Source organism: Taudactylus pleione, unplaced genomic scaffold (assembly GCF_031769625.1).
Source record: "Taudactylus pleione unplaced genomic scaffold, aTauple2 ptg001788l, whole genome shotgun sequence".
In the NCBI taxonomy this organism is placed as follows: Eukaryota; Metazoa; Chordata; class Amphibia; order Anura; family Myobatrachidae; genus Taudactylus; species Taudactylus pleione.
In genome coordinates, this window is record NW_028286185.1 from 27298 (window position 1) to 41274 (window position 13977).

A 13977-nucleotide genomic window follows, 5' to 3' on the forward strand; every position below is an offset into this window, starting at 1 on the left:
TTCCTACAAACTTTTATACCATTCAGGTGATCAGATTCAAAAACTGCTATACACACTGCAAGGTAACTCTCCTTATTATCTTACAAAATAGATAAAAGCAAAAAAAGCACTATGAGGACAGTAATACAAGCTATGAACTTTCTGGATCATGAAACAGAAATGTTAAAGGCCATTGAAGTACCCAGGTCAGAAGATATACTAAATAGTTATATATATATTTTTTAAATACATTTTCACTTGTTAACACAGGTTCTTCAGTGTAAATAAGGAATGGTTTACCAAGATCTGATTTCTGTCTTTTCCAACAATCAGAACAACATGAGAATATCTAATGTGTGTGATGTATGTTATGTCTAACAAGATCTGATTTCTGTGTAAAACATTTCCCACACTCAGAGCATGGAAATGGCTTCTCACCTGTGTGATTTCTCTGATGTCTAACAAGATGTGATTTAGAAGTAAACCATTTCCCACACTCAGAGCATGGAAATGGTTTCTCACCTGTGTGACTTCTCTGATGTCTAACAAGATCTGATTTCTCTGTAAAATATTTCCCACACTTAAAGCATTAAAATGTCCTCTCACCTGTGTGACTTCTCTGATGTCTAACAAGATGTGATTTATATGTAAAACATTTCCCACACTGAGAGCAATGAAATGGTTTCTCACCTGTGTGACTTCTCTGATGTCTAACAAAATGTGATTTATATGTAAAACATTTCCCACACTGAGAGCATTGAAATGGTTTCTCATCTGTGTGACTTCTCTGATGTGTTACAAGAAAAAACTTCCGTGTAAAACATTTACCACACTCAGAGCATGAAAATGGCTTCTCACCTGTGTGGCTTCTCTGATGTACAAGAAGATATTTCTGTGTAAAACATTTCCCACACTCAGAACATGGAAATGGTTTCTCACCTGTGTGGCTTTTCTGATGTCTAACAAGATGTGTTTTATATGTAAAAAAAATCCCACACTCAGAGCATGGAAATGGCTTCACAACGGCCTTAGCTGACTGATGGGTAACAAGCTTTGTGTCCTGTGTAAAACTTTTGCCATGTATAGAACAGGGAGAGATTGCGGCTATGCTAAAAGCTGTACTATATATAACAGTATCTGAGTTATCAGGGGAACATTGCTGACGGTCAGAGGGATCAGATGACATATCCCCACTGTGAGGTACTGGATGTATAATTGGGGTAATAGGCTTTTCTCCTGGAGAAACCTGTGTGATGTTATCTTCTATTGTATAGGCTGTTGAGAAAATGTGACATTCTTCCGAGATATTCCTGCTGTTATCTCCATCTGCTGGGAATAAAATAACAAGTTTACTTTGATCAATAAAGATTATGCTGAAAAATCTCCAAATGTACTTGACATGGGTAAATTCAAAATGTTAGAAGATATAATTCATAACTCAGTATCTGACATTAAGGTGTGTTATACATATAGCATAACTTACATGTATATTTTAATAATTTGTGTTGCTTTCAATATCAAGCATGTGGGGGGTGTGCAATAAGACTGTGGATGTGCAGAGCATAGATAGACAAAATCTGACTGGTTCTGAAGTGTAATCTCTGGTTAAAGCACAGAACTGTATATAAGCAGCACTGCACACCAAAGTAGTCAGCTTGTTCACTTCCATTACAAATTCCTTATGGAGATCAGCAGAGGCCACTGGAGAGCTATGATCTTCTACAACTACAAGAGTAGTCTGCAACAGCAGGAGAATTGTGACCGGTTACAAGTTGCTTTTGGGGAGGAAGCACCATCCTGGACCACTGTTTGAGTGGTTTGCAGAATTTCAGCATGGGAGATGGTCCCAAAAGATGAGAAACGCTGCAGTCCACATGTGTCTGCCACCACAGAGGACAACATTGCTGCCATGAAGGCCATAGTTAAGGTGGACGCCAGGGTGACCATGGCCTAGTTAGAGAAGGAGATAGGCATCACATTAGGATCCATCTGCTCGATACTCCATGAAAAGCTTGGAAAAACAGAGTTCTAATGCTGGGTACACACCTGCACAATATCGTCCCATTTTGGGCAAATTGGAATGACAAATCACGCATATCGTGCAGTGTGTATGCCTAATTTGCGCGCTCCCACGGTTGCATGCGATATCGTGTGATTGGCTATGCTGCACGTCATTCATTAAATCTATTAAGTGTGTATCGGTCATTTAGGTGTGTACCCACCCTAACAGAGGAAGCTGGGATATTTAGAGGCAGTACTTTCAAGGAAGCCCTGCACAGCAGGCATATCACAGTGAGAGACCAGCACTGGAGATACTGGCACGCTCTATATGGTAAAGTCAGCTGTTGGCCAATATAGATTGTCAGCCGGCAGCCAGAAGTACAATGTGGACAAGGCCACCCTGCCTAATGAAAGAGGGGTGGCTGGATCCACGGCAACAGCCTTCTCTCTAAAAGGGTTAGATTAGCCAGCAGATGTACCCAGGGTCTACCCTTGACCAAATGGGTAACACACTGAGGTCAGGCTGACCATCAGGCAGTCCAGAAGAGATGCAGCACATGGCACAGTCATAATCATAAAATTTGCTGAAGACACCACGATACTGGGTTTAATCAGTGATGGGGATGAGGAGTTACAGGGCAGAGGTGGATCAACTCATTAAGTGGGATGAGGGTAATAAGTTGCTGCTGAATAATAAAAAAAAACAAAGAGGTAGTGGTAGATTTTAGGAAAACTAGGAAAAGTGCCCCCCGAGACTTATTTTTAAATGGCTCAGAGGTTGAGAGGGTTAGTGGGATTACGTTTTTAGGAATCAACTTTTCTGATGAACTATTGTGGTCGTCACATATTTCATCAGTAGTTGGGAATGCTCTGCAACGCCTTTTCTTCCTAAGGAAATTTAGAGCAAGTGGTTTATCAAGCCCATTACTTGTACATTTTGATCACTGTATAATTGAGTCTTCTAACGTACTCCATTACTGTTTGGTATGGCAACTCCAAATGTACAGACCGTGGTTCTAAAGCTAGGGTGGTCAAAGCAGCTGAAAGAACCATTGGCCAATCCCTGCCTAGATTAGAAGAAATTATGCTAAAATGTGTGTTCCAAAAGCGAATGTTGCCGATTTTAGCCACCCATGTCATACTCTGTTCTCTTTATTGCCCTCTGGTAAGCAATTTAGGTGTAGTGGGTGTCGAACTAGCAGACTCTGGAACACTTTTTCCTGCTGCGATTGTTATCTTAAATTCTTAACCTTTATTGTATTTTATGTATTTTTATCTGTGAGTTTTGTTGAATTTGTAAATACCTTTTAATACATTCCTGCCTATAAACCTCTAAGATTCACCTGCCTAGTACCTCTAAGACAAAACCTGCCTGTACCTTCTAAAACCACAAGATGTCGCTATTTTTAATGAAATACCGAGACAGTTGAATAGCGGTCCGAAGCGCTAAAGATTATTATTCAGGTAAAAGTACAGATGTTACAACGCTATGATCTAATAATGAGCGCAAATAAATTGTACAAACATTAGGTCATAAGGTACAGTTAAAATACATGAAACGGTTATTAAAGATCAAAATACAATGAGCAATATCAGACAGAGAGAGAGAGAGAGAAAGAGACACATTAAAATACAATGAGAGATATATCAATGTCTGCTGAGAGCACATGTTCAAGATGGCTGGTGATGGAGTGTGTGTGTGTTTGTTTGTGTGTGAGGAGGGGGTTGGGAATGCTTCCTGCCCTATTGTCCAAACCGCATGGTCTACAAACAAACTCCATTATGAAGCTACCTCATTGAAACCTCCCATAATGCCATAGTTAATTAAATATGCACGCTGGATATCATATGCCAACACATCAGGCAAACACTGCACCATTTAATATTCCAACATGTACCACACAAGCTGATTCCAATATACAACAATACCATCCTACTGCAGACCTCATCCAGTAGTCACTAGACCGTGGGGAGGGGGAAGGGCCGAAGCACATGTTTTTCCTTTGTTTGCAAGCCTCATGATCCCTAGGCAAACTTCACCCTGCACCAAGCTGCAACTCCACAAATCATACATCCATCGATGACTGCAACCACAACAAAGACAATATACCTATCTGACCCACACAACACCACAACTGGGCAGAATCACAATTTCCCTTGTTCACCCCACATGGAGGCAAGCCATCTCCAACAAACCGCAGACAACATACCCATCTGACTCACACACCACACAGCAACCACCCACGACCATTCAAAGCTGCCATCAATTCAACCTCCACGATACAACACTGACACCACCCTATGATCACATTCATGAGTATACAGCACACACAAAGCTCATCTCTCCCAAGCAGAGATACCGTTCAAGCACATGGCAAGGCCCTAACACAGAACACATGGCATCTCAATCAACCAGCATCAATCATTCACAAATGGGAAGGCAAACACAGAACACATGGCAAGGCCCTAACACAGAACACACCAGAGGATCTCAATCAACCAGCATCAATCATTCACAAATATCACAACAATTCCACAATCAATCCCTTTCCTGCATGCTGACAACAGACCACTGCACCCTACAGTGCAGATGAAAAGCACAGACCAGACAACACATCATCCACTGCATGCCAACACAGACCCATGAATATCCTTAGAAAACTACAAACCACACACCATGCTAAGCTAATAACAGATTAACACCAAACATAGCTACAGACACCCAAATAGGCTAAATATTGCACATTTTATACTCAGCTATAACCCAGAGGAACTGAGACCCATTCTTCCGTTGTCTTGTCAGGGAGTCAACCTCTCTCTTCCTTCCAAAAATCTGCAAGTGTGTCTGCTAAACTGTGTTTTCTCAGGATGTGCATGCTATGTTCCCGCCCCCTTTTACCTGTGAGGTCATCAGAAAGGGAGTATCCTTTTGGTTATCTGAAACTAGTGTTAATTAGGTTTTCCTCCCAGTTAGCTAGCTCTATTGATTAGACTGGAATAACCAGTCCTTTGGACAAAAATGTAAACAGACCTACACCATGTTATTGTCTTTTGGTAAAGGTTAGAAATCTGTTGCAGGGCATTTATTGGACAATTCCAAATGGATACAAAAGGTCTCCAACCTCCCTTTGTATCCCCCACATGCAAATCTAAGCTGCTATGGAAAACAACATTTCAAATAGATATTCTCTCTAACATTCATATTTCATAGCCGCATGTTCTGATCTTCATATTGATGTCACCGGAACGCTGTGGAAACAGAGTCGATCAGTACGGTTCCACACACAGTTCAATTGTCATTTACTAAGCCATAGTTACAGAAAACATTTCTTTATATACTGACATTGCGTTTAAACCAAGTAATAATTATCCTTTTTGCGTTACGGGACCATTGCTTTTAAATGCATGTATGCGGGGAAAACACCACTGCTTTGCTGTTGCTCAAATATAAGTCTGTGGTGATTTTAATGTGTTGGGGGAAGATTGTTAAAAAGCTGTTCGTGCTACTTTTAGCAACTTTGCACTGTGGATTGTGTACTATGTATTTTTGACAAAATGGCGCTTGTGTAAGCTTTCTTTTCTAAAATGGAGTCTTGCTGCCATTCACAAGATGGCGTCGTGCAGGTTTTCCTGATAGCAAACAGATTCTGTCTTACCCAATTATCCGGTTTTGACAGTTTCTTGCTTCACAATTTCGTGGATACATTTGTAATGTGGATGTGACAATAAATTATTGATACCTGGAAAGAAGGTCAAGTGATGATTGCTGGGAAAGCTCCTCTCAGGGACTGCACACATGGACGGAAGTCTGAGATAAGTATCTGACAAGTATCATAATTTCTATCCAGATATTTATTGTGTTCCCTCTGTATGTAGTCTGTGTAATTACTCAGTATAATATTGTGTTTTCTCTGTATGTACGATGTGTAATTACTTCGTATAATATTGTCTGCGTTTTCTGAGTCTGATGATTCTTCGGAAGAATCCTTAACAGAATATGGAATAGGTGTTCAGGGTGTGGATGACTTGGTTAAAGCAGTGTGTCAGGTCTTTGACTATTGGATATTGAAAATCAGGAGACACCATCTGATGATTTATTTAGAACCAAGATATTAAAAGAAAGATCAGTGTTGTTTCCTTCATCTTCACAATTGTCAGGACGAGCAGGTAGGAAAACTAGTGCCTAGGCTCCAGGATAGGTCAGCATGACAGGAAGGGCATACACCCTGAAGTGTCTGTTTTGAGTGCCAGTCTTCTATCATTCAGGAACTAAAAGATCCTCTTCAGACAGGAGACAGGTATAATAAAAAGCGGTTACATCCTCAGCCTTTCAGTTTCTCCACCAAAAAGGTACTTTTCAACAAGGATACTAAACGACAAACAGAAGTGTCTGGCCTTAGATCAATCAATAACGTTTTTTTTAGATTCAGGAGTGGTTGTCTCAGTAGCAAAAAGTAAAAGAGAAATTAGATTTTATTCCAATCTGATTTTAGTTCAAAAACCAGATATAAGTTTACAGACCAATTTTAAATTAAAAAGACTTAAACACAAAAGACTACAGCAAGACAGATTTTGGATGGAATATGTTAGAACAGTCAAACAGAATGGACAGACTACTTTTTGCCATGTATAGACTTCAAGGATGCCTACTTCCTCATATCTATTTGGGAAAGCCATCAATGTATTTTACGATTTTTGCTTGAGGGATGACATTTCCAATTCAGGGCTCTTCCTTTTGGATTAGCCACAGCCCCTCACATTTTTACAAAAGTCATGGTAAGCATAGGTAACATCTGTAGGATTAACCATTGTTTTCTATTTAGATGATTTGCTTTTCAAAGCAAAGTCAATACAAGCTCTTCAAGTAGATCTGATAAGGACAGTGAACATCCTAGAGTTCCATGTCTGGGTTACCAACTACCAAAATTCCAAGATGCTTCCCAGTCAGCGCAGGAAAGTTTTGAAGTGTTCAATACCCAACTAGCCTGGGTCTTTTTGCCAACAGAAAATATAAAAGACATTCAAAATCTGGTTCTAAAACTTTTGAAGATCAGAAGTCCATTGGTTCTTTGTTGCATGAAGTTACTAGGAAAGATGGTGTTCTCGTTCTAAACGGTCCAGTATGCAAGACTGCATTTCACCATGTTCCATTTGCACTTTCTTAAAGCTTGGTTGCATTACAACAATGGATTATCGACTCAATTTATCATTCTTTCACTAGAGACAAGACAGTCTTCTCAGGTGGTGGACCCAGTCAGAAACCTCGAACAAGAGCAGGAGTTACTTCATCAAGGAATGGTTAGTTATAAATATGGAAGCCAGTCTCCAGGGATGGGGGAAAGTTATTGTAAAATATCAATTTTAAGGACTCTTGTCCAGAAAGTAATTAAGACTTCTAATCAAAGAGTTGTAATTAAGATCAGTTATAAACACTTTGATGTAAACACAAACTCTTATTCAGGGAAAACCTATAATAACCAAGTCGTACAACATTACGGCAGTAGCATACATAAATCATCAGGGGAGCTGTAAAAAGTTCCCTGGCAATGAGAGAATCCTTTCAGATCCTATCTTCAGCGGAGATTCATGTTCCAGCGATATGTGCAGTATTATTTCAGGAATAGAGAGTTGGAAGATGAACTTTCTGAGTTGCCAGTTTATACTTCCAGGGGAATGGTCTCTGCATCCAGAAGCCTTTAACAGTCTGATAACTATATGGGGGTCAGCCAGAGATAGATCTAATGGTTTCTCAATTCAACAATAAAATGGCCAGGTGTTGTTGCAAGGTCAAGGATCAATCAGCCTTCCTAATAGATGCCATGGTGGTCCCTTGGAGTTTTCATCTAACGTACATTTTCCCACAAATAAATTTGAGAAAGTTGGCTCTGATTCCAAAAGTAAAGACTTTCTAGCAGGGTGTATAACATATACAGCCGCCATATATGCATCCAGAGCCTTGGGATATAAAGCTGGCGCTGTCAGCACTTCAGTTACCACCCTTGGCAGTAGGTGGACATGAAGTGGGTAACTTTTAGTTATATAATCAGCTAGAAGAGTTTCTCCTGATGATAGAACTAAAAGAAAACATAACTTCCAAGATACTCACTTCAGGGTTAGAGAAGAATAACTCCCGGAACAGCCACTCCATCAGATGTCTGCACTGAAACTACTCGTCACATGACTGCCCGGACCCGGAAGACTTCTCGGGATACGCCGCTGCTGCCGGGAGCCGGTAAGTCACAACCAGGGACATTTCACATTCTATCACGTCAACATTTCTCAGTGTCCACATGATGAATATCAACCTTATATAACACACCGGTCTCCAATCATGTTACCAGCTCTCTTCACGTGTAAACTAAACCCGGCTCCACTAGTACAATATTATGCATGTCCAGCCTCAGTGTAACATCCAATTATTTTACAAGGGCAAAACAAATAAATGCCATATAATAAAAACAGTGCTCTATAGAAGCGCTAGGCAGCCAGCGTAAGTCAGGGGGATTACTGTACAAACATCCCGACTGATTCACATGTAATATTTGAGTAGTAGCCTGGATTAGTTACAGCTAAAACTATGAAAGCATCTGTATGCTCTGTGTACTCTCATTACCTTCACCTGGTAGTACTGTTATTTTTAGGACATTTGATTGGATTCAATAAACATCTGTTTTAATCCAAGATGCCGGCATCTGCTCTATATCCTGTGACCACCACATAAAGTGCCTGAGCAAAGAGAATGTCTGGCTTTTTTCCTGTAATAAGTGTTTATTACTCACCTGTGCTGATATCTGTAAGGATTTCCTCCTATCTACACTGCTCATAACCCCTCACATATGTATCTTCTTCTGTATCTATAGCTTCTGCCTTCATATCAGTCACATACGTTTCTTCTTCACCGTCTTTCTCTTCTGTCTTATTATCAGTCACATACATCTCTTCTTCTCCCTCTATATCTTCTGCCTTATTATCAGTCACATACGTTTCTTCTTCTCCCTCTGTATCTTCTGCCTTATTATCAGTCACACAAGTCTCTTCTACTGCTTCCATATCTTCTGTGCTATTAGTCACATATGTATCTTCTTCTGCCTCTATATCTTCTGCCTTATTATCAGTCACATACTTCTCTTCTTCTCCCTCTATATCTTCTGCCTTGTTATCAGTCACATACGTCTCTTCTTCTCCCTCTGTCTTCTGCCATAATATCAGTCACATACGTCCCTTCTTCTCCCTCTATATCTTCTGCCTTGTTATCAGTCACATACTTCTCTTCTTCTCCCTCTATATCTTCTGCCTTGTTATCAGTCACATACGTCTCTTCTTCTCCCTCTATGTCTTCTGCCATAATATCAGTCACATATGTCTCTTCTTCTCCCTCTGTATATTCTGTCTTCATATCAGTCACATACATCTCTTCTTCTCCCTCTATATCTTCTGCCTTATTATCAGTCAAATATGTCTCTTCTTCTCCCTCTATATCTTCTGCCTTGTTATCAGTCACATACTTCTCTTCTTATCCCTCTATATCTTCTGCCTTGTTATCAGTCACATACGTCTCTTCTTCTCCCTCTATGTCTTCTGCCATAATATCAGTCACATATGTCTCTTCTTCTCCCTCTGTATATTCTGTCTTCATATCAGTCACATACATCTCTTCTTCTCCCTCTATATCTTCTGCCTTATTATCAGTCACATACGTCTCTTCTCCCTCTATATCTTCTGCCTTGTTATCAGTCACATACTTCTCTTCTTCTCCCTCTATATCTTCTGCCTTGTTATCAGTCACATACGTCTCTTCTTCTCCCTCTGTATCTTCTGTCTTCATATCAGTCACATACATCTCTTCTTCTCCCTCTATATCTTCTGCCTTATTATCAGTCAAATACGTCTCTTCTTCTCCCTCTATATCTTCTGCCTTATTATCAGTCACATACGTCTCTTCTTCTGTATCTATAGCTTCTGCCTTCATATCAGTCACATACGTTTCTTCTTCACCGTCTTTCTCTTCTGTCTTATTATCAGTCACATACATCTCTTCTTCTCCCTCTATATCTTCTGCCTTATTATCAGTCACATACGTCTCTTCTTCTGCCTCTATATCTTCTGCCTTATTATCAGTCACATACATCTCTTCTCCCTCTATATCTTCTGCCTTGTTATCAGTCACATACTTCTCTTCTTCTCCCTCTATATCTTCTGCCTTGTTATCAGTCACATACGTCTCTTCTTCTCCCTCTATGTCTTCTGCCATAATATCAGTCACATACGTCTCTTCTTCTCCCTCTATATCTTCTGTCTTCATATCAGTCACATACATCTCTTCTTCTCCCTCTATATCTTCTGCCTTATTATCAGTCAAATACGTCTCTTCTTCTCCCTCTATATCTTCTGCCTTCACATCAGTCACATACGTCTCTTCTCTCTCTATATCTTCTGCCTTATTATCAGTCACATACATCTCTTCTTCTCCCTCTATATCTTCTGCCTTATTATCAGTCACATACATCTCTTCTTCTCCCTCTATATCTTCTGTCTTCATATCAGTCACATACGTCTCTTCTTCTCCCTCTGTATCTTCTGCCTTATCAGTCACATACATCTCTTCTTCTTCCTCTGTCTCTTCAACTTTAATATTAGCCAAATCTTCAACCTAACAAAACAATAAAATAACACTTTAATATTGTCTGATGCCATTACTCGAGACTAAGCTCCAGTGCATTAGACTTATAAGGGTTTATTTATGAAGTGATAGGTTGTAAAACCCAGTGCTTCTGATCCTGTTTATGCCCAATATTTAAACAAGCTAATAAAAGCATTGTCTGCTTACATATCGGGCATAAATACATCCACTTTACATATCATACAATGAACAGTCACTTTGGTATATTATTGAGACCATAAATCCCATCTAACTGTGGGAATCTGTGATCCTCCTCTGTACAAACCTGGGAATAAAGAGGACGGGGACATCTCTCTGGGGCATTGTTGTTACTGGGTCCATCTGTAGGAGACACAAAATGACTGAGTACATTGTATATATGTGATTATCAGATGATGTGTGTATATAGGGGGTCCCCATACCTGTTCTCCCCTGTACAATAAATGACAGTCTCCTCTTACCCAGTGATGTGAGGGGCCGGTGATTCTCCATCATCACGTCCTTGTACAGACCTTTGTGTCCCTCTATATACTCCCCCTCCTGCATTAAGACATAGACAGTGACATTCTGACACCTTATGGGAACCTGACACACACACTGATACAGTCATCACCCAGACACATACCCTGGTGTTACTGTATAATGTCCCAGCAGCCACCTCTCTAGTCAGCAGCTGAATGATCTTGTTGGTGAGTTCGATAATTTTCTTGTCATTGTCTATCTCCGGTGGAGGCACCGTGATGGGTCTCTGTTCTGCTGACACACGGGGACGACTGCCGGATGTCTCACAGTCACCAGATGTCTTCTTCATTACTATGTAATCCTGTGTATTCAAAAAGATACTTTGAGTGCATACGCTTCCAGGTCCTCCTCTCCACCCCAGTCATGTCCATGTATTATTACTATAGATAAGTGATGTCACTGTGACAACCCCTGTCAGTTGTGGTAACCCCTAAATGTCATAATTTTAATTGAATATAAATAAAGATTAATATGTTTTAACTAAGGAATGATTAATGTGGACTGACATAATGGTGCACCGTAGTAAAAGACTCTACTTTTCTCTTTGTGTTTGAAAAAAAGTCACTGTGACACTCCCAGATAATCTACACCTCCCCATTCATGTCCCTGTATTATTACTAAAGCTATAAATGATGTCACTGTGACACCCCCAGACCCTCTCACCTCCCCAGTCATGTCCCTGTATTATTACTATAGATATAAACAATGTCACTGTGACACTCCCAGACCCTCACCTCCCCAGTCATGTCCCTGTATTATTACTATAGATATTAGTGATGTCACTGTGACACCCCCAGACCCTCACCTCCCCAGTCATGTCCCTGTATTATTACTATAGATATAAATGATGTAACTGTGACACTCCCAGACCCTCTCACCTCCCCAGTCATGTCCCTGTATTATTACTATAGATATTAGTGATGTCACTGTGACACTCCCAGATCCCCTCACCTCCCCAGTCATGTCCCTGTATTATTACTATAGATATAAATGATGTAACTGTGACACTCCCAGACCCTCTCACCTCCCCAGTCATGTCCCTGTATTATTACTATAGATATAAGTGATGTCACTGTGACACTCCCAGATCCCCTCACCTCCCCAGTCATGTCCCTTTATTATTACTATAGATATAAATGATGTAACTGTGACACTCCCAGATCCTCTCACCTCCCCAGTCAGCAGGTAGATGATCTCCAGGGTGAGATTTAGTATCCTCTCAGTCATGTGACTCATCACTGCACAGAAATCTAGGAATAAATGTAATTATTAGAAGCTATTTCTTACCAGTTACTTATGTAGTGCGCACATATTACACAGCGCTTTACAGGGAATATTTAGTCACTGACATCTGTCTCTGCCCCAGTGGAGCTTACAATCGACCACACCACATGGACAGCCCACACACATACACACTAGGGGTATTTATGAAAGAAGCAAACTAACCTAATAGTGTAAGAAATCAATGTAAACACAGGAAGAACATACAAAATCCAGACTGACAGGACCTTGGGCAGGAATTAAATCCATGACCCCAGTGCGGAGTAGAAATGCTGTCCACTATGCTATCATGTTGTTCATATAAACATAAGATTACACTGAGTGACCACTAAGTCCCCTCATTCCCACAGCCATAGAGTCTTGGTCATTGTTTCTCAGAAGTTCTCTGACCCAGCTTCACAGGTGCCCCCCCTCTATTAGTGACTTGGTAACCATGGTTGGCTTGAGCCTTCCTGGGTGAGAGGGTTAATAGCTCCCTCCATAGATATGATAATGTTGCCAACAGTGTTCCAGTATTGGGGGCAGAGTAATGGGTGACTTGTTATTGTGGACCCCTTGTATGCAGATTCCCTCCCTCAGAGTGTGTTTGTTCTGCAGGGGTCCCTTCAAAATGTTGCTGTGGGGACACAAAGCTCTAGTTACACCCATGGTACTGAGACACCTATTCCAGGAGCTGGAAGAGATGGAATTAGTAACCTAACAACTTTTCTGGCAAATAGATATAGCTACTACTCCAACACCTATTCCAGCAGCTGCAATAAAGGGCGTGAGTATTTAGATCCCTATTTTGACACCCAGAATTGATGGCTAAGGTACTGGGAGACCCAATGGGACAGCTGTAAGAGATGGTTCTCATAGCCCTATTCTGGTACTTGAAACAGCTGGCTAACGTACTCACAGCTCCATCTACCACCTGAAACAGTTGGTTAAGGTTATCAGAGCTCTATTCCGGCACAAGAACAGCAGCTCACTGCTCCATCTATGCTCCCGAACAGGTAGCTTACACACTCAGAGCTCTTTACCGGCACCGGGAAAGGCTGGCTAACATACTAAAGTATGGCTAACCATCTGTAACGGTTGATTAAGATGGTCAGAGGTTTATTCCGGCACTGAGGACGTAAGCGAATGCACTCAAAACTCTATTTTGGCACCAAGTCCCAAACGTACTTTATCTCCATACCAGCACCCAGAACAAATGGCTAATATACTCAGAGCTCCATCCCAGCACCCGGAAAAGCTGGCCAAAGTACTGTAGCTCCATACTGTCACCTGGAATAGCAGGCTAGTGTACTCAGAAACAGATGACTAGTGTACTATACTATCACTTAGTCGCACTGGCAGGACACCGTTATATATTACATTCCTGCACATGACACAGATGACTAGTGTACTATACCATCACTTAGTCACACTGGCAGGACACCGTTATACATTACATTCCTGCACATGACACAGATGACTAGTGTACTATACCGTCACTTAGTCACACTGGCAGGACACCGTAATATATTACATTCCTGCACATGACACAGATG

At 40.8% G+C, this 13977-nt stretch overlaps 1 pseudogene; it reads right to left on the bottom strand.

Moving 5' to 3' along the window:
• Window positions 1–241: 241 nt before the first annotated feature.
• LOC148436351 (uncharacterized) overlaps window positions 242–13977 on the bottom strand; it is a 77831-nt pseudogene continuing 64095 nt past the window's right edge.